Genomic DNA, 21,416 nt, shown 5'->3' on the forward strand with positions numbered 1-21,416 from the left:
CGTCTCCTTAGTAGAATGAAACGGTAGAGTCCAGGAAATCCAAAAATAATTAAGAAAAAAAAAAAAAAAAAAAAAAAAAAAAAAATAGTAAAAAATCCTAGAAAAAAATAAATAAACAAAACAAAGTGTAGATGTACAAAAAAGATATAACCATATTAAAAATATGCTTACCAATGTCGAAATGTCTGCTTTATATTTCACCTCTGATATAAGCAGTTTTTCTAATTCTTTAAATAGGGTGTGGGCATCTAGCTTAGATCTGAGTTGCCAGGTTAATCAATTATATACACTACCTTATCTTCACTATCTAGACTACTATTATACACATCTATTGTTTTGTATCTTCAATAAGTTAGCCACCATCCCCTTTTTTGCAGAGATGGAGTCTTTGAGAAATCTTAGACAAGAAATAAACCTGAACACTAGAACTATGACTGTATAGATGCCCACACCCTATTTAAAGAATTAGAAGAACTGCTTATATCAGAGGTGAAATATAAAGCAGACATTTCGACATTGGTAAGCATATTTTTAATAGGGTTATATCTTTTTTGTACATCTACACTATGTTTTGTTTATTTATTTTTTCTAGGATTTTTTACTATTTTTTGTTTTGGAATTTTTCTTAATTATTTTTTGATTTCCTGTACTCTACTGTTTCATTCTACTAAGGAGACGGAGCACCATAGGACCACACTGGAGGATCTTTCTTCATACTTGTTTTCATATATTTTTATTTTTATTTTTTCACTTTTTTATCTGTTGTGTACACAAGGTTAAAACATATATATATATATATATATATATATATATATATTTGTGACAGACCCTTCTGTCAGTACTGAAAGAGTTAACTTTGTTCAGCTTTAAGAAGCTATTTCTCTTGTAAGGTGTATCCAGTCCACGGATCATCCATTACTTGTGGGATATTCTCATTCCCAACAGGAAGTTGCAAGAGGACACCCACAGCAGAGCTGTAATATAGCTCCTCCCCTAACTGTCATAGCCAGTCATTCTCTTGCAACTCTCAACAAGCAAGGACGTTGTAGGAGAGAGTGGTTAAATATAGCTAGTTTATTTTCTTCAATCAAAAGTTTATTATTTTTAAATAGTACCGGAGTTGTGCTATTTTATCTCAGGCAGTAAATAGAAGAAGAATCTGCCTGAGGTTTCTATGATCTTAGCAGGTTGTAACTAAGATCCATTGCTATTCTCACATATGTCTGAGGGGATTACACAGATGAGGTAACTTCAGCGAGAGAATGGCGTTCAGTTTATTCTGCTATCAGGTATGTGCAGTTATAATTTTTTCTAGAGATGGAAAACACTAGAAAATGCTGCTGATACCGGATTAATGTAAGTTAAGCCTGAATACAGTGATTTAATAACGACTGGTATCATGCTTACTCCCAGGGGTAATACCCTTATGATATTTACAATATAAAACGTTTGCTGGCATGTTTAATCGTTTTTATATATGCTTTGGTGATAAAACTTTATTGGGGCCTAGTTTTTTCCACATGGCTGGCTTAAATTTTGACTAGAAACAATTTCCACTATTGTAGTATAAAAGTTACAGTTGGTGCAGTTAAAATTACAAACTGTGACATCCAGCTTCCCTCAAAGGCCCTCTGAATGCTATAGGACATCTCTAAAGGGCCCAAAGGCTTTTCAAAGTCGTTTATTGGGGAAGGTAGGGCCACAGCTTGCTGTGGCAGTTGGTTGTGACTGTTAAAAAATGTCTATTTCGTTTTTTTGATCCGTTTTTTGAACTAAGGGGTTAATCATCCATTTGCAAGTGGGTGCAATGCTCTGTTAGCCTATTATACACACTGTAAAAATTTCGTTTGATTTACTGCATTTTTTCACTGTTTTTCAAATTCTGACAAAATTTGTTTCTCTTAAAGGCACAGTACCGTTTTTTATATTTGCTTGTTAACTTGATTTAAAGTGTTTTCCAAGCTTGCTAGTCTCATTGCTATTCTGTATAAACATGTCTGACATAGAAGAAACTCCTTGTTTATTATTTTTAAAAGCCATGGTGGAACCCCCTCTTAGAATGTGTACCAAATGTACTGATTTCATTTTATGCAATAAAGATCATTTTCTGTCTTTAAAAAATGTATCACCAGAGGAATCTGACGAGGGGGAAGTTATGCCAACTAACTTTCCCCACGTGTCAGACCCTTTGACTCCCGCTTAAGGGACTCACGCTCAAATGGCGCAAAGTACATCTAGGGCGCCCATAGCGTTTACTTTACAAGACATGGCGGCAGTCATGGATAATACACTGTCAGCGGTATTAGCCAGACTACCTGAACTTAGAGGTAAGCAAGATAGCTCTGGGGTGAGACAAAATGCAGAGCATACTGACGCTTTAAGAACCATGTCTGATACTGCCTCACAATATGCAGAAGCTGAGGAAAGAGAGCTTCAGTCAGTGGGTGATGTTAATGACTCAGGAAAGATACCTGATTCTAATATTTCTACATTTAAATTTAAGCTTGAACACCTCCGCGTGTTGCTTAGGGAGGTTTTAGCTGCTCTGAATGACTGTGATACCATTGCAGTGCCAGAGAAATTGTGTAGACTGGATAAATACTTTGCAGTGCCGGTGTGTACTGATGTTTTCCCAAATACCTAAAAGGTTTACAAAAATTATTAATAAGGAATGGGATAGACCAGGTGTGCCGTTCTCTTCCCCTCCTATTTTTAGAAAAATGTTTCCAATAGACGCCACCACACGGGACTTATGGCAGACAGTCCCTAAGGTGGAGGGAGCAGTTTCTACTCTAGTAAAGCGTACTACTATCCCTGTCGAGGACAGTTGTGCTTTTTTTTAGATCCAATGGATAAAAAATTAGAGGTTACCTTAAGAAAATATTTATTCAACAAGGTTTTATCCTACAGCCCCTTGCATGCATTGCCCCTGTCACTGCTGCTGCGGCGTACTGGTTTGAGTCTCTGGAAGAGGCTTTACAGGTAGCGACTCCATTGGATGACATACTTGGCAAACTTAGAGCACTTAAGCTAGTCAATTCTTTTATTCTGATGCCATTGTTCATTTGACTAAACTAACGGCTAAGAATTCTGGTTTTGCTATACAGGCGCGCAGAGTGCTATGACTTAGATCATGGTCAGCTGACGTGACTTCAAAATCTAAGCTACTTAACATTCCCTTCAAGGGGCAGACCCTATTCGGGCCTGGTTGAAGGAGATTATTGCTGATATCACTGGAGGAAAAGGTCATGCCCTTCCTCAGGACAGGTCCAAATCTAGGGCCAAACAGTCTAATTTTCGTGCCTTTCAAAACTTCAAGGCAGGTGCGGCATCAACTTCCTCTAATAATAAACAAGAGGGAACTTTTGCTCAATCCAAGACGGTCTGGAGACCAAACCTGACATGGAAAAAAGGTAAGCAGGTAAAAAAGCCTGCTGCTGCCTCTAAGACAGCATGAAGGAACGGCCCCCTATCCGGGAACGGATCTAGTAGGGGCAGACTTTCACTCTTTGCCCAGGCGTGGGCAAGAGATGTTCAGGATCCCTGGGCGTTGGAAATTATATCCCAGGGATATCTTCTGGACTTCAAAGCTTCCCCCCCAAAAGGGAGATTTCACCTTTCACAATTATCTGCACACCAGATAAAGAGAGAGGCATTCTTACACTGTGTACGAGTCCTCCTAGTTATGGGAGTGATCCATCCAGTTCCAAAGGAGGAACAGGGACAGGGTTTTTCCTCAAATCTGTTTGTGGTTCCCAAAAAAGAGGGAACCTTCAGACCAATTTTGGATCTAAAGATCTTAAACAAATTCCTCAAAGTTCCATCGTTCAAGATGGAAACTATTCGTACCATCCTACCACTGATCCAGGAGGGTCAATATATGACTACAGTGGATCTAAAGGATGCTTATCTTCACATTCCAATACAGAAAGATCATCGGTTTCTCAGGTTTGCCTTTTAAGACAGGCATTACCAGTTGTAGCTCTTCCCTTGGGATTAGCTACAGCCCCAAGAATCTTTACAAAGGTTCTAGGGTCACTTATGGCGGTCCTAAGGCCGCGGGGCATAGCAGTAGCCCCTTATTTAGACGACATCCTGATACAGGCGTCAAACTTCCAAATTGCCAAGTCTCATACAGACGTAGTACTGGCATTTCTGTGGTCGCATGGGTGGAAAGTGAACGAGGAAAAGAGTTCTCTATCCCCACTCACAAGAGTTTCCTTTCTAGGGACTCTGATAGATTCTGTAGAAATGAAAATTCACCTGACGGAGTCCAGGTTATCAAAGCTTCTAAATTCCTGCCGGGTTCTTCATTCCATTCCGCGCCCTTCGGTGGTTCAGTGTATGGAAGTAATCGGCTTAATGGTAGCGGCAATGGACATAGTGCCGTTTGCACGCTTACATCTCAGACCGCTGCAGCTATGCATGCTCAGTCAGTGGAGCGGGGATTACACAGATTTGTCCCCTCAACTGAATCTGGGCCAAGAGACCAGGGATTCTCTTCTCTAATGGCTATCTCGGGTCCATCTGTCCAAAGGTATGACCTTTCGCAGGCCAGATTGGACAATTGTTACGACAGATGCCAGCCTTCTAGATTGGGGTGCAGTCTGGAACTCCCTGAAGGCTCAGCGATCGTGGACTCAGGAGGAGTCTCTCCTTCCATTAAATATTCTGGAACTAAGAGCGATATTCAAGGCTCTTCAGGCTTGGCCTCAGTTAGCAACTCTGAGGTACATCAGATTTCAGTCGGACAACATCACGACTGTAGCTTACATCAACCATCAAGGGGGAACGAGAAGTTCCCTAGATATGTTAGAAGTTTAAAAAATAATTTGCTGGGCAGAGATTCACTCTTGCCACCTATCAGCTATCCATATCCCAGGTGTAGAGCACTGGGAGGCGAATTTTCTAAGTCGTCAGACTTTTCATCCGGGAGAGTGGGAACTCCATCCGGAGGCATTTGCACAACTGATTCATCGTTGGGGCAAACCAGAACTGGATCTCATGGCGTCTCGCCAGAACGCCAAGCTTCCATGTTACGGATCCAGGTCCAGGGATCCCAAGGCGACACTGATGGATGCTCTAGCAGCGCCCTGGTCTTTCAACCTGGCTTATGTGTTTCCACCATTTCCTCTGCTCCCTCGACTGATTGCCAAGATCAAGCAGGAGAGAGCATCGGTGATTCTGATAGCACCTGCGTGGCCACGCAGGACCTGGTATGCAGATCTAGTGGACATGTCATCCTTTCCACCATGGTCTCTGCCTCTGAAACAGGACCTTCTACTTCAGGGTCCTTTCAACCATCCAAATCTAATTTCTCTGAGGCTGACTGCCTGGAGATTGAACGCTTGATTTTATCAAAGCGTGGCTTCTCCGAGTCAGTTATTGATACCTTAAGACAGGCACGAAAGCCTGACACCAGGAAAATTTACCATAAGGTATGGCGTAGATATCTTTATTGGTGTGAATCCAAGGGTTACTCATGGAGTAAGGTCAGGATTGCTAGGATATTATCTTTTCTCCAAGAAGGTTTGGATAAAGGATTGTCAGCTAGTTAAGCGTCTGGCAGATGTTCCAGACATTCAGGCATTTTGTCAGGCTTTAGTTAGAATCAAGCCTGTGTTTAAACCTGTTGCTCCACCATGGAGCTTAAACTTGGTTCTTCAAGGAGTTCTGTTTGAACCTCTTCATTCCATAGATATCAAGCTTTTATCTTGGAAAGTTCTTTTTTTGGTAGCTATTTCCTCGGCTCGTAGAGTCTCTGAGCTATCTGCCTTACAATGTGATTCTCCTTATCTGATTTTTCATACGGATAAGGTAGTCCTGCGTACCAAACCTGGGTTCTTACCTAAGGTGGTATCTAACAAGAATATCAATCAAGAGATTGTTGTTCCATCCTTGTGTTACACAATTTGGACGTGGTCCGTGCTTTAAAGTTTTACTTACAAGCTACTAAAGATTTTCGTCAAACATCTGCTTTGTTTGTTGTCTACTCTGGACAGAGGAGAGGTCAAAAGGCTTCGGCAACCTCTTTTTCTTTTTGACTAAGAAGCTTAATCCGCTTAGCCTATGAGACTGCTGGACAGCAACCTCCTGAAAGGATTACAGCTCATTCCACTAGAGCTGTGGCTTCCACTTGGGCCTTTAAAAATGAGGCTTCTTTTGATCAGATTTGCAAGGCGACGACTTGGTCTTCGCTTCATATTTTTTAAAAATTTTACAAATTTGATACTTTTGCTTCTTCGGAGGCTATATTTGGGAAAAAGGTTTTACGGGCAGTGGTTCCTTCCATTTAAGTTTCTGCCTTGTCCCTCCCTTCATCCGTGTACTTTAGCTTTGGTATTGGTATCCCACAAGTAATGGATGATCCGTGGACTGGATACACCTTACAAGAGAAAACACAATTTATGCTTAACTGATAAATTTATTTCTCTTGTGGTGTATCCAGTCCACGGCCCGCCCTGTAATTTTAAGGCAGGTAATTTTTAAATTTAAACTACAGTAACCACTGCACCCTATGGTTCCTCCTTTCTCGGCTTGTTTTCGGTCGAATGACTGGCTATAACAGTTAGGGGAGGAGCTATATTACAGCTCTGCTGTGGGTGTCCTCTTGCAACTCCCTGTTGGGAATGAGAATATCCCACAAGTAATGGATGATCCGTGGACTGGATACACCACAAGAGAAATAAATTTATCAGTTAAGCATAAATTGTGTTTTTCTAAATACAAGGTTGCTGGCATCAGCTATTGTGTGTTGTAATTAAGGTTAAGTGATAAACATTCACATTGTTTAATCCCATCCAGAGAGCAGACGCCCAAGTGATAAGAAAAGCTCGTTTGTCTTGTGTTTAACTTGTTTATCTGCTTAAGTAATATAATTCTATTGTGGCATGTCAAAGGGTGTTTTCCCTCTATCTAATGTACAATATTCTTTCAACCCCCCATCTGGGGTCAGACCTGCATAAATACTGGGCATCTAGCCTTCAATAAATTGCATTCTGTTTTAACCTTCAATGTGGAGCCTGGTCTCATGTTTGAGGGGGGAATTGGCTGGGTTGTGAGTTGCTGATCTCACATTCAGGGCATCTCCCATCTGGTATTAACCCTTGGTATCCTGTTGGTACCATAACAATTGGTGGCAAGCGACGGGAGGATCCTTATCGCCCAGTAGAGCAACTACACATCCAGACCGAATGGGAATACTGTATGAAAGACTAAAAAGAGCTACCCTTAAAGACCTGCTAGAACAACGGGGCCAACAAACCAGTAACCTCAGGAAGAGGGAGATTATTACAAGACTGACCGAGATGGACTGAGTACCAGGGCCCGAAGGAACCAATGAGCCCAGCATATCAGACAGAACCCCCGAAGAAGCAAGCTTTGACTAGGCGTTCAAAATAAGACTGGCACATTATGGCCCCAACCCATCTGCGGAAATTATCGACCGGGTCATAGCAGCTGTGGAGGCCAACCTACTTCGCCAAAGCGGCGCTGCAGCAGCCCAAGTCACAGCAACCCCAGTGGAAAAGAGAAAAGTGCATTTTACAGCTTTTAAAAACTTCCTGGAAACCGAAGGAGAGATTGATGGGTACCTTGCGGATTTTGAGAGGCAATGTGCACTACACCAGTTACCCGCAGAGGACTGGGTCACGATATTATCCGGAAAATTATCCGGCCGGGCCAGTGAGGCTTTTCGGGCCATTCCAGATGAGGAAGTCAGGGATTATAATACTGTAAAAGAGGCTCTGCTCTCCAGGTATGCGGTTACACCGGAGGCATATCGGAGGCAGTTCAGAGACACTGTTAAATTGGCTGGTGATTCCTACGTTGAGTGGGCATGTAAGGTGCACCGCACAGCAGCTCACTGGATGGCGGGGTGCCAAGCCGTATCTGGGGAAGAGGTGCTGCAGCTATTCCTGTTGGAACATTGCTTTGACAAGTTATCAGCAGGAGTTAGAGAGTGGGTTTGGGACCGTAAACCCTCCACCCTGCATGAAGCTGCTCGCCTGGCAGATGAGTATATGGATGACCGCAAACTGGATACTGCTACCACTAAGCCCCCTGCTAGAGTGGAGTACAGACCCCCAATCACCCCAGCAGCTGTCAGTTACCAAACCCTGGTGCACCGCTATACCACACCGCCTTCAGCCACAAACTACACTCAGACAGCCCGGTTCACCTCACGGGATTACTCACAGCCTATTCGGTGCTTTGGATGTAAGCAACTAGGGCACAAAAGATCGGAGTGTCCCCTAAACACTGCGAACCAAGCACAGTCCTGGAGGAGACCCGCCAGCGGAATCCCACGTAACCCTCAGCCTGCTGCCCACTGCGTAGAGGTGGAAGAATGCTGGGGCATCCTACATGAAGCATACCCCGTGCAAGCTGTCCACCGGGATAACCGACAACATCACCGGCAACTGGTTAAAGTGAATGGGAAGGAGGTCAGTGGTCTACGGGATACTGGCGCTACCATGACCTTGCTCCAAAAGAACTTGGTGTCCGAGAACCAGCACACCAGAGACACTGTGGCTGTGAGGGTGGCAGGGGGCACTGTGTTCCACCTACCTGTTGCCCGGGTACATTTGGATTGGGGAGTGGGCACTAGACATGTGAATGTGGGGGTCATGAAGGATTTGCCAGCTGATGTTCTCCTTGGAAATGACTTGCCCCCCCTTGTTTTGGCCTACGCTCCCATGGGTCCCGCTGATGTTAACCCTGTGACTACCCGTGCCCAGACCCGGGCCCCCGAGACAGACCCACCTGCTGCTGAGACCCAGGTAAGACTCTCTTCCCCGACTTGTACCCTAGATCAGGCCCCTTAGGCTGGGATACCCCAGAGACGTACGGGAGGGAAACACGGGAGGATCCGACCCTTCAGAAGTACAGGGCTAGGGCAGATGCTGGAGAAGAGGGGGTAGATCGGGAACGTTATGAGTGGGTGGGGGATAGGCTATATAGAATCCCCAAACCTGCCTAGAAAAGTACTGCCCCTCCACAGAATTGGCAGCTGGTGGTACCTGCGAAATATCGGCAAGAGATTCTGCGGATTGGGCACGATGTACCATTAGCTGGACATCTAGGGTCCCGCCGCACAGCTCATAGGATCACCCAAAATTTCTTCTGGCCCAATTTTAACCTGTCAACGGGTGGGTAAGCAGGGGGATCACCCAAAAGCTAGGCTTATGACTATGCCTGTCATTGGGGAACCCTTTCCCGCATAGCCGTTGACATTGTGGGTCCACTGGCCAGGGCTAGTCCATCAGGTAAGAAGTATATTCTCACTGTGGTGGACTATGCCACTCGTTACCCAGAGGCAGTAGCACTGTCGAATATAGAGGCAGAGACAGTCGCTGACGCCCTGGTTAAGGTTTTTACTAGGGTCGGGTTCCCTAAGGAGATTCTCTCTAATCAGGGGACCCAGTTTACCGCTGTGCTCACCCAGCAGCTGTGGAAGGTGTGCGGCATTAAACCATTGCTCAGTTCGCCTTATCACCCACAGACTAACGGTCTCTGAGAGCGCTTTAATGGCACCCTCAAACAGATGCTGAGGACCTTTACTGACACTTGCAGAGACTGGGAACGATTCCTGCCTCATCTGCTATTTGCGTACAGAGAGGTGCCCCAGGAATCTACTGGGTTCTCTCCCTTTGAGTTAATCTATGGGAGAAGGGTCCGCGGCCCCCTGGATCTCATTAGAGGACACTGGGAGGGAGAGATAGAGCAGGAGGGGATCCCCATAGTGCCATATGTTCTTGAACTCCGGGACCGCATGGAGAAACTGTCCCTGATGGTAAGAGAGAATCTCCAGGTGGCCCAGGGGAGACAGAAGGGGTGGTACGATCGGGGTGCCCGGCAGCGGGTCTTCCAGGTTGGACAGAAAGTTTTGGTGCTCAAGCCTGTGAAGACCAACAAGATGCAAGCATCTTGGCAGGGCCCGTATAAGGTGTTATCTCAGGTGTGTGATACTACCTATATTATAGCCAGCTGTGCAGATGAAAGGATCCAGCGATCCTTTCATGTGAACATGCTGAAGGAGTATCAGGAGAGGCCAGAGGATGTCGCTGCAGTGTGTGCCCCTGCTGCAGACGACCCAGAGAATTTACCCCTACCCGACTTATTAGAGAAGGACCCCCAGACTGACCTCACTAGTCTTGTGCAGCTAGGGGACCGGTTAAACCCTACCGAGAGGCTACAGGCAAGACAGCTCCTGTGGGAGAAGCAGGCGACGTTCTCCCAAGAGCCCGGCTACACTACTCTAGCTGTACATAAGGTAGAGACCCCTGGACAGAATCCCCTGCGAAAGCCTCCCTACCATATACCCGAAGCAGTCCGAGAAGGAATGCAGAAGGAGATACAGGAGATGGCTCGGATGGGAGTCATCGAGCACTCCGATAGTCCTTGGGCTTCACCTGTAGTCCTGGTACCTAAGAAAGATGGGACCAGCCGGTTCTGTGTGGACTACAGGCGGCTCAACGAGAGGACCACCACTGACGCTTACCTGATGCCCCGGGTAGACGAATTACTAGACCATATTGCTAGGGGACGCTATCTGACCACCATAGACCTGTGTAAAGGCAATTGACAGATTCCCCTGGCCGAGGATGCTATCCCCAAGTTGTCATTTGTCACCCCATTCGGCCTGTACAAATTTAAGGTCATGCCCTTTGGGATGAAGAATGCTCCAGCTACCTTCCAGTGTATGGTGTATAAACTCCTCGATGGCTTCCAGGAATTTGCTTGTGCTTTCCTGGATGACATTGTGGTTTACAGTGAGTCCTGAAAAGAACACCTTATGCATGTGGGGGTGGTTCTGGACAAGATTCGGGCCGCTGGCCTGACCTTGAAACCAGACAAGTGCCATCTAGGTATGGCTGAAGTACAGTACTTGGGTCACCGAGTGGGGTGTGGGAGCCAGAGACCGTAGCCAGCCAAGGTAGAGGCTGTGGCTAACTGGCCCACACCTATCACTAAGACCCAAGTGCTAGCCTTCCTGGGGACGGCAGGGTATTACCGACGTTTTGTCCCAGACTACAGTACTATCGCCAAGCCCCTGACTGACCTGACTAAAAAGAACCTCCCCAAACAGGTCCTGTGGTCTCCAGCTTGTAAAGCCGTGTTTCAGGCACTGAAGCAGGCTCTTGTGAATGCCCCTGTCTTGGCTACCCCAGTCCCTAACAAACGTTTTCTCATTCATACAGATGCTTCCATGTATGGACTGGGGGCTGTGCTGAGTCAAGTCGGGGAGGATGGAGGAGAGCACCCTGTCGCATACCTAAGCAGAAAGTTGTTACCTCAGGAAGTAAGTTATGCGGCAGTAGAGAAGGAATGTTTAGCCCTGGTCTGGGCACTGAAGAAGTTGAACCCTTATCTATATGGACAGGAATTTTCCCTCATAACGGACCACAATCCCTTAGTCTGTCTTAACTGGGTCTCAGGAGACAATGGTAGATTGCTGCGGTGGAGTTTAGCCCTCCAACCCAATAACTTCACCATCAGCTACCGGCCCGGTAAGCTAAACAGGAATGCAGATGGATTGTCCCGGCAAACTGACATGCCTACCACCTCCTAGTCCGATCATCCCCAAGTTGACCCACCAAAGGGTCAAGCCGGGTCTGCCGGAGTTTTCCACCAGGGGGGAGCCATGTGACAGACCCTTCTGTCAGTACTGAAAGAGTTAACTTTGTTCAGCTTTAAGAAGCTATTTTCTAAATACAAGGTTGCTGGCATCAGCTATTGTGTGTTGTAATTAAGGTTAAGTGATAAACATTCACATTTTTTAATCCCATCCAGAGAGCAGACGCCCAAGTGATAAGAAAAGCTCAAGTGTGTCTTGTGTTTAACTTGTTTATCTGCTTAAGTAATGTAATTCTATTGTGGCATGTCAAAGGGCGTTTTCCCTCTATCTAATGTACAATATTCTTTCAACCCCCCATCTGGGGTCAGACCTGCATAAATACTGGGCATCTAGCCTTCAATAAATTGCATTCTGTTTTAACCTTCAATGTGGAGCCTGGTCTCATGTTTGAGGGGGGAATTAGCTGGGTTGTGAGTTGCTGATCTCACATTCAGGGCATCTTCCATCTGGTATTAACCCTTGGTATCCTGTTGGTACCGTAACAATATTGTTTCACCGTTTTTATTCAATTTTATGGCTCACCATTTTTTATCCATGTTATTTTCCTTCACCTTTGGATAACTTATTGTGTCACCTTATAATTTTGAGAGACTTTTACACTTTGACATTTTCACCTAGTTGGATTCACAATTTTTGGATTAACTCCCCAATATGGATCCTTAATTGGTACATCCACTCCACATTTGACTCTTCTTTTTCTTTTCTTTTTCTTTGTTGATTTTATTGATCATTTGATTTATAGTTGACGCTTTTAACTCAGTGATTTTATGTATAGTGCATAGGATTTTAAACTCTGTATCTTACTTTTATTTATATCTCATTTTATCATTTGCTCATGTAATAAACTACATTATCATATCTATACCACCTCAGAAGTCTCTAATATTGATCACACCACTTCTTGACTCTATAGGCGCTGTATACACCCCCCTTATTTGACTATTTCCTTCCAGACCAGCTAGGAGGTCTCTGTATACCAGTTTGAGGTCAACCTTTGGCGTTTGATTTAAATATATGTTTTAACTTAGTTTGGAAAAGAGTAAGCCATGGGTACCAAATTCTAACATGAAGGTCAGTCTTATCCATGACTCTGAAGGAGTATTGTTCCATTAGTCTGATATGTCTGACTATGGACAGAATTTGTGTGAATTATGGTGATGTTTTGTTTCTCCATGTTCTGGCTATAGCTAACTTTGTGGCCATGAAGAGAAAGATCATCAGCGCATCTGTAGGAGCGTCTAGATTAGGGATTGGCATGTGCAAAAGGGCAATCTCCAGAAGGTAAGAGGGGTAATATTAAGGTTTCTAACGCCTAGATTTAGAGTTCTGCATTAGTCGTCAAAAGCAGCGTTAAGGGCTCCTAACGCTGCTTTTGGCCACCCGCTGGTATTTAGAGTCAGCAAGGAAAGGGTCTAACGCTCACTTTCAAGCCACGACTTTTCCATACCGCAGATCCCCTTATGCCAATTGCGTATCCTATCTTTTCAATGGGATCTTGGTAACGCTGGTATTTAGAGTCTTGGCTGAAGTGAGCGGTAGAGCCTCTACCAACAAGACTCCAGCCGCAGAAAAAAGTCAGTAGTTAAGAGCTTTCTGGGCTAACGCCGGTTTATAAAGCTCTTAACTACTGTGCTATAAAGTACACTAACACCCATAAACTACCTATGTACCCCTAAACCGAGGTCCCCCCACATCGCCGCCACTATAATACATTTTTTTAACCCCTAATCTGCCGACCGCACACTGCCGCCACCTACATTATCCCTATGAACCCCTAATCTGCTGCCCCTAACATCGCAGACACCTACATAATATTTATTAACCCCTAATCTGCCCCCCCCAATGTTGCCGCTACCTACCTACACTTATTAACCCCTAATCTGCCAACCGGACCTCGCCGATACTCTAATAAATGTATTAACCCCTAAAGCTAATTCTAACACTAACCCTAACACCCCCCTAAATTAAATATAATTTTAATCTAACGAAATAAATTAAATCTTATTAAATAAAGTTTTCCTATTTAAAACTAAATACTTACCTGTAAAATAAACCCTAATATAGCTACAATATAACGAATAATTATATTGTAGCTATTTTAGGATTTATATTTATTTTACAGGCAACTTTGTATTTATTTTAACTAGGTACAATAGCTATTAAATAGTTATTTACTATTTAATAGCTACCTAGTTAAAATAATTACAAAATTACCTGTAAAATAAATCCTAACCTAAGTTACAATTAAACCTAACACTACACTATCAATAAATTAATTAAATAAATTACCTCCAATTACATACAATTAAATACACTAAACTAAATAACAAAAAAAACAAACACTAAATTACAAAAAATAAAAAAATATTACAAGAATTTAAAACTAATTACACCTAATCTAAGCCCCCTAATAAAGTAAAAAAAGCCCCCCAAAATAATAAAGGTCCCTACCCTATTCTAAATTAAAAAGTAACCAGCTCTGTTACCAGCCTTAAAAGGGCTTTTTAATGGGCATGCCCCAAAGTCAACAGCTCTTTTGCCTGTAAAAAAAAATACAACCCCCCCCAACATTAAAACCCACCACCCACATACCACTACTCTAACCCAAACCCCCCTTAAATAAACCTAACACTACCCCCTGAAGATCTCCCTACCTTGAGCCGTGTTCACCCAGCCGGGCACCGATGGACCAAAAGAGGACATCCGGAGTGGCAGAAGTCTTCATCCTATCCGGGCAGAAGAGGACATCCGGACCGGCAGATATCTTCATCCAAGCAGTATCTTCCATCTTCATCCATTCGACGAGGAGCGGCTCCATCTTCAAGACCTCCAACGCGGAACATCCTCCTTCCCCGGTGACTAGACGATGAATGATGGTTCCTTTAAGTGACGTCATCCAAGATGGTGTCCCTCGAATTCCGATTGGCTGATAGGATTCTATCAGCCAATCGGAATTAAGGTAGGAAAAATCTGATTGGCTGATTGGATCAGCCAATCAGATTGAACTTGCATTCTATTGGCTGATCGGAACAGCCAATAGAATGCAAGCTCAATCTGATTGGCTGATTGGATCAGCCAATCAGATTGAACTTGAATCTGATTGGCTGATTCAATCAGCCAATCAGATTTTTCCTACCTTAATTCAGATTGGCTGATAGAATCCTATCATCCTCGTCGGATGGATGAAGATAGAAGATGCCGCTTGGATGAAGATGTCTGCCAGCCCGGATGTCCTCTTCTGCCCGGATAGGATGAAGACTTCTGCCACTCCGGATGTCCTCTTTTGGTCCATCGGTGCCCGGCTGGGTGAACACGGCTCAAGGTAGGGAGATCTTCAGGGGGGTAGTGTTAGGTTTATTTAAGGGGGTTTGGGTTAGAGTAGGGGTATGTGGGTGGTGGGTTTTAATGTTGGGGGGGGTTGTATTTTTTTTTACAGGCAAAAGAGCTGTTGACTTTGGGGCATGCCCCGCAAAAAGCCCTTTTAAGGGCTGGTAAAAGAGCTGGTTACCTTTTAATTTAGAATAGGGTAGGGACCTTTATTATTTTGGGGGGTGTTTTTATTTTATTAGAGGGCTTAGATTAGGTGTAATTAGTTTAAAATTCTTGTAATATTTTTTTATTTTTTGTAATTTAGTGTTTTGTTTTGTTTTTGTAATTTAGTTTAGTGTATTTAAATGTATGTAATTGTAGGTAATTTATTTAATTAATTTATTGATAGTGTAGTGTTAGGTTTAATTGTAACTTAGGTTAGGATTTATTTTACAGGTAATTTTGTAATTATTTTAACTAGGTAGCTATTAAATAGTAAATAACTATTTAATAGCTATTGTACCTAGTTAAAATAAATTCAAAGTTGCCTGTAAAATAAATATAAATCCTAAAATAGCTACAATATAATTATTTGTTATATTGTAGCTATATTAGGGTTTATTTTACAGGTAAGTATTTAGTTTTAAATAGGAAAACTTTAGTTAATAAGAGTTAATTTATTTAGTTAGATTAAAATTATATTTAATTTAGGGGGGTGTTAGGGTTAGACTTAGCTTTAGGGGTTAATACATTTATTAGAGTAGTGGCAAGGTCCGGTCGGCAGATTAGGGGTTAATACTTGAAGTTAGGTGGCGGCGATGTTAGGGAGGGCAGATTAGGGGTTAATACTATTTATTATAGGGTTTGCGAGGCGGGAGTGCGGCGGTTTAGGGGTTAATAACTTTATTAGAGTAGCGGCAAGGTCCGGTCGGCAGATTAGGGGTTAATAAGTGTAGGTAAGGTAGCGGCGACGTTGGGGGGGCAGATTAGGGGTTAATAAATACAATATAGGTGTTGGTGATGTTAGGGGCAGCAGATTAGGGGTACATAGGTATAATGTAGGTTGCGGCGGTGTCCGGAGCGGCAGATTAGTGGTTAATTTTGTAATGCAGGTGTCAGCGATAGCGGGGGCAGCAGATTAGGGGTTAATAAGTGTAAGGTTAGGGGTGTTTAGACTCGGGGTTCATGTTAGGGTGTTAGGTGTAGACTTAGAAACTGTTTCCCCATAGGAAACAATGGGGCTGCGTTAGGAGCTTAACGCTGCTTTTTTGCAGGTGTTAGGTTTTTTTCAGCCCAAACTGCCCCATTGTTTCCTATGGGGGAATGTTGCACGAGCACGTTTTTCAAGCTAGCCGCTACCGTAAGCAACGCTGGTATTGAGGGTTGAAGTGGCGGTAAATATGCCTTTATGCTCCCTTTTTGGAGCCTAACGCAGCCCTTCAGAGAACTCTAAATACCAGCGTTGTTTAGAAGCAGCACTAGAAAAAAAAAGACGCGTAGCTAACGCACCCCTTCGGCCACAAACCTCTAAATCTAGGCGTAAGTGTGCTGTATAGCTTCTTCCAGAGAGGTTGTATTTTGGGGCAGGACCACCAAATGTGTAAGTGAGTTCCTGGTAGGCCGCAGAGTCTCCAGCAAAGAGAGGAGTGGGAGTTGTAGATTTTATGTAGGGAGGTGGGGACTAAATGCCATCTGACTGTGATTTTATAATACAACTCCCATAGGGTGGCACAGTGTAGCAGTTTTATAGTTACCATAATTCTGTTGTTCCAAATACTGGTATCTACAATAAATCCTATCTCTGTCTCCCAGGCGCGATGTTGTGAAATTTTGTGAAATGGCTGTGTATTGGATAGCAAGTTATAATGTAGGGAAAGGGGGTGTTTAATAATATGTGCTTTGTTCCATGTGTGTTCCCATAGAGATAATTTCCGGGGGGCTCTCTTGGGGTAACCCCAAGAACGGAGCCAGGTGCTAATGCGGAAAGCTTCAAACTGCAGCCTTGGGGGTATGTTAAATTTAACACAAAGCTGCGGGTGAGGGATCCAAGTATCGGATTCATAGAAGTCAGTAACGGTTTTAATTTGTATGTTCTGCCATAAGTCTGGGTGTACATCCGGCAGAGAGAACAGGACTGCCGCTAAGGTAAGGGAGGGAGATGGGTGAGGGGAAATGGTGGGATTATGTCGTATATGGTCCCAAAATTTGAATGCATCTTGTAGGATGGGGTGTAAGTCTCCTAACTTTTGTCTATGGTGGGAGGGTATCCACAGAAGGTCGGATAGGGTTATATTTGGAGGAAGCAATGAAGACTCCACATGCTACCAGCCCAGGGAGTTTATTTTATTATTCCAGCCAAGTATGTGAGATAGTCTGGTAGCATTAAAGTATGTAATGAGGTTGGGGAGAGCTAATCCTCCCTGAATATATGGTCTCTCTAAAGTGTATCTAGCTGTCCTATGTCGTCTATCTTTCCAGACATAAGTAGTAATCAAACTCTGGAGTTTATTTGCAATAGGTCTTAGAAGGTTATAGGGTATACATCTAAATAGTTAGGTGATCTTAGGGATGAAGGACATCTTGATGGCTGCTATTCTCCCTGTCCAGGAAATTTCCCTAAATTCCCACCTGTTTAGGAGTTTGCGGAATTCTGGAAGCCTGTCTGTGAAGTTTTTGGAGATGATGGTTGCGGTGTCAGGGGCTAAGAGAACTCCTAGTACTTTAAGAGAGTTGGAATTCCAATGAAATTTGTATGATTTTTGTAAAATGTTAAGTTTCTGAATCGGCATGTTGATGGGTAATGCTTCTGTCTTATCTATGTTTAGTTTATAATAGCTCATGGTGCTAAAGACTTCAATGGTCTTGAACACTTCTATCAGAGAGGATGTCGGGGAAGTCAGAAAGAGGGTAACATCATCCGCATATAAGGATATTTTATGTGAGTGATTTCCAGATGTCAGGCCTCTTATGAGAGGGTCTATTCTTATTGCCTGCGCCAATGGCTCTATGGCGAGGGCGAAGAGGAGCAGGGATAGGGGGCAGCTCTGTCTTGTGCCATTAGTGATGGTGAAAGCCTCTGATTGGAAGCCAACTCCCTTACTTCGAGCCGTGGGACAAGAGTATAAAGCTTGTATAGCCTTAATGAAAGGAACCGGGAAATTAAAGATCTTCATTGTCTCCCATAAATAAGTCCACCTCACTTTATCGAAGGCCTTCTCTGCATCTAAAGATAGGGTCAGGAATTGGTTCTTACTCCCGGATGCTATACTGAGTATATCTAGAATGCGTCTGGTGGCTTCTGGGCCTTCCCTGTCAGGAATAAATCCTACTTGGCCAGAGTGGATGATTGGGTTGATGACTTTTGATAGTCTGTTAGCTAATAATTTGGCATAAAAGTTTTATGTCTAAATTGAGAAGGGAGATAACTGCTACATTGTTCAGGGTCTTTCCCTGAGTTTGAGTATTGTAACTACTGTTGCCTCGAGAAACTCCGAACTAAATGAGCCTTTTTGCATTATTTCTTGGAATGTTCTACAGAGAATGGGGGCTATAATAACTTGGTAGGTTTTACAAAATCGAGCAGTATATTCGTCTGGGCCAGGAGATTTCCCCAATTTTAATGATTTAATTACATTAAGTACTTTCTGTATCGTAATTTTTGCAGTTAAGGTAGTGGTAAGCTCTGGGTCTAATGTGGGTAGGTGAAGGTTGTTAAGATAGTCAAAGATATCTGTTGAGGAGGGAGGGTATGCATTTAGGTCTCTTTCTATGTTGTATAGTGCCTGATAGAAACTCTTAAAAACTTGGACTATTTCTCTAGGGGCGTATAGGGAGTGACCAGCCCTACTCTTAATGGCTAGGATCCTAGATTGTGCGGTGCGATGTCGTAGCTTCTTGGCTAGGAGGGATGAGGCCTTATTACTAAAATGATAATATTATTTTTTAAACTTTTCTAAGGTGTTATGTGTTCTTTGTAGTTCTGCATCTTGTATTTGTTTATTTATCTCTTGTAGTTGATCATTTATAGTGGTGGAGTATGCCTTATTAAGTTGCTGTCTCAATAGCCTGGATTGAGCGATGAGTGAGGAGAGGGTGCGACCTCTCTTCCTGCATGTATTAGCGTCTGCTTCAATCAGATATCCCCTTAGTACAACTTTAAGTGTGGCCCACAGGTTCTCTGTGGAAGTCTGAAGGTCATCATTAAATTCTAGGAAACTAGTGATTTTCCCTTGTATATCCAATTTTATGAAGGGATCTGTTAGCATGTAGTCTTTAAGTCACCAAGGAGGTGTGGAGGAGTAGGAGAAGCATGATCTGAGAGACATGTGCAGGGCATCGTGATCTGACCAAGAGATTGGGGCAATTTTAATGTAAGATGTTTTGTCTAACAGGCTAGCGGACATGAAGAAGTAATCTATTCAGGTGTGCGATTTATGTGGGGAGGAGTAAAAAGTATAGTCTCTTTCCTGTGGATGAAAAGATCTCCACACGTCATATAAGTCATACTGACAAATAAGTGACCTGAACGCCTTGGATAGGGAGTGTATTGATCTATCTAACGTGAAGACCTTGGGCCCCATTCTATCTATGTTATGATCCCAAATGAGGTTAAAATCGCCTCCCAGAATCAGGTCCTCTTGTTTTACTTCTGATATTGATTGTAGAACCTTGTTAAGGAAACTTATTTGTTTATTATTTGGGGAATATAAATTTGCAATGGTAACCAGTTGGGAATTTAGTTTTCAAACTATTATGAGATATATAGCTTGGGGGTCAGTTTCAACATATATGGGCTCGTATTTTATGTCCTTACTGAGGAGGATGGCTACACCTCTGGATTTTGATGTGAAGGATGCTTCTATAACTACAGGGAATCTCCTAGTTGTGTGAGGAGTGTGTGGTGACAGTGTACAATGAGTTTCCTGTAGGAGAGCTATGTCTATATTATTTCTCTGAAGATGGTTGAGAAGAAGACTGCGCTTTGTGGGGGAGTTGAGTCCCTGTGTGTTGAGGGATAGAATACGGAAATTTTCCATAATTTAGGGTACCTGAAGGGTAGGTGGAACATTAGAGGGAAGGTGGGGGAGGGGGGCCCTACCTCTGGATTTAGGAAAATTACCAAAAAAAATACCGGACGTATCTCATTGTATTATCAAAGAATCTATAAGGATAGCAAAATTTTAACTAGTTAAAGTTATGTGGAAGAAGTGAAAGGGTGCAGCGGGCAAGAGTCACTTGATTTAGAAGAGGTGGGTAAAGAACCCATAATAGGGGGGCGGAGCTATAGTGTGGTAGTCTAAATGACTCGAGGAGTCTTGGTGATGTTTGAGTAGAAGGAGTTGGGGGGAGATGATAGGGTGCAAGGGTAATGAAACCCTCCAGGATAGTGTTAAGGTGATATGAGATCAAAGAACTCGTTAGAGTGGGCCTTTTCTAAGAGATACTTTGTATGAATTGTGCTGGATATGAGGTTATGAATGGGCTCTTCAGGTAAGTATACTGAACTAAGGGTGTAGTCATGAAAACTCGGTATTCGGGCTAAGATGATCTTGTTTGGATGTGTCAACTTTGAGTGATAAGATTGCTAGCGTTGGAAGTCTTTGTGTTGTAGCCAGTCTAGAGAGGGTGTGCGGGGTAGGGGAGATTAGGAAAATAATATGGGAAAGTATGTGGGGATTAATGTATAGGGCTGGAGTGGTGTGATGTCTCTACTGTGGGATAAAGAAGTGTTAAAAGTTAAGTATAACAACAAATAAAGCAATTAAATATAACATCAAATGCAAACACATGGATTATTCAACAGCTAGACACCTCTACTATATCAAGGAATTATCTTAAAGGTAATATATGAGATTTTTTTTTTTACTTTACACATCTAACCTAGAAACAAACAATACTAAACATCACTAAATTACTGTTTAAGTTATTAAGCAAACCGTTAAACTGTTGACAGCCTTCACTCCATCCTGTGGGCAAGTAGACCCTTTGTGTTGGATGTGGATTCATCTACTTGACCTCTGTGGTATACCTTTAACTCTAACTCCTCCTATCTGATCTCTTTCCTATTTAAGGACTACCTGTTGCATTCATTTACTGCCTGATTATTGAAGTCATACCTACTCTGATGTAGCTATTCCTATTTCAGGTCTCCTATCACTCGTATTCTGTGCTAAGTATCGTTCCAAATATTACTTTTGTTACCTTTTTGAATCTCATATGTTTTGTTGCAACTTTGTTATTACCGAGTCTGGATCACTGAACGACCGGAACTACTTTTTTACCGCTACCCGGAGGTAAGCCGCACTCACACACGCTGCCTGTCCCAGACACGGAGCTCCCAATGCGGTAACGGAACACTCACGGTCCCTAAGGTGGTAACGTACACGAACCAAACTAAAGCCTTTAAGCTTCTTACCTGCATATTGTTGTCACCATTCCGAATTATTGGGAAAATCCCATTATATGCAAT

This window comes from Bombina bombina, chromosome 1, assembly GCF_027579735.1.
Source record: "Bombina bombina isolate aBomBom1 chromosome 1, aBomBom1.pri, whole genome shotgun sequence".
NCBI classification, from domain to species: Eukaryota; Metazoa; Chordata; class Amphibia; order Anura; family Bombinatoridae; genus Bombina; species Bombina bombina.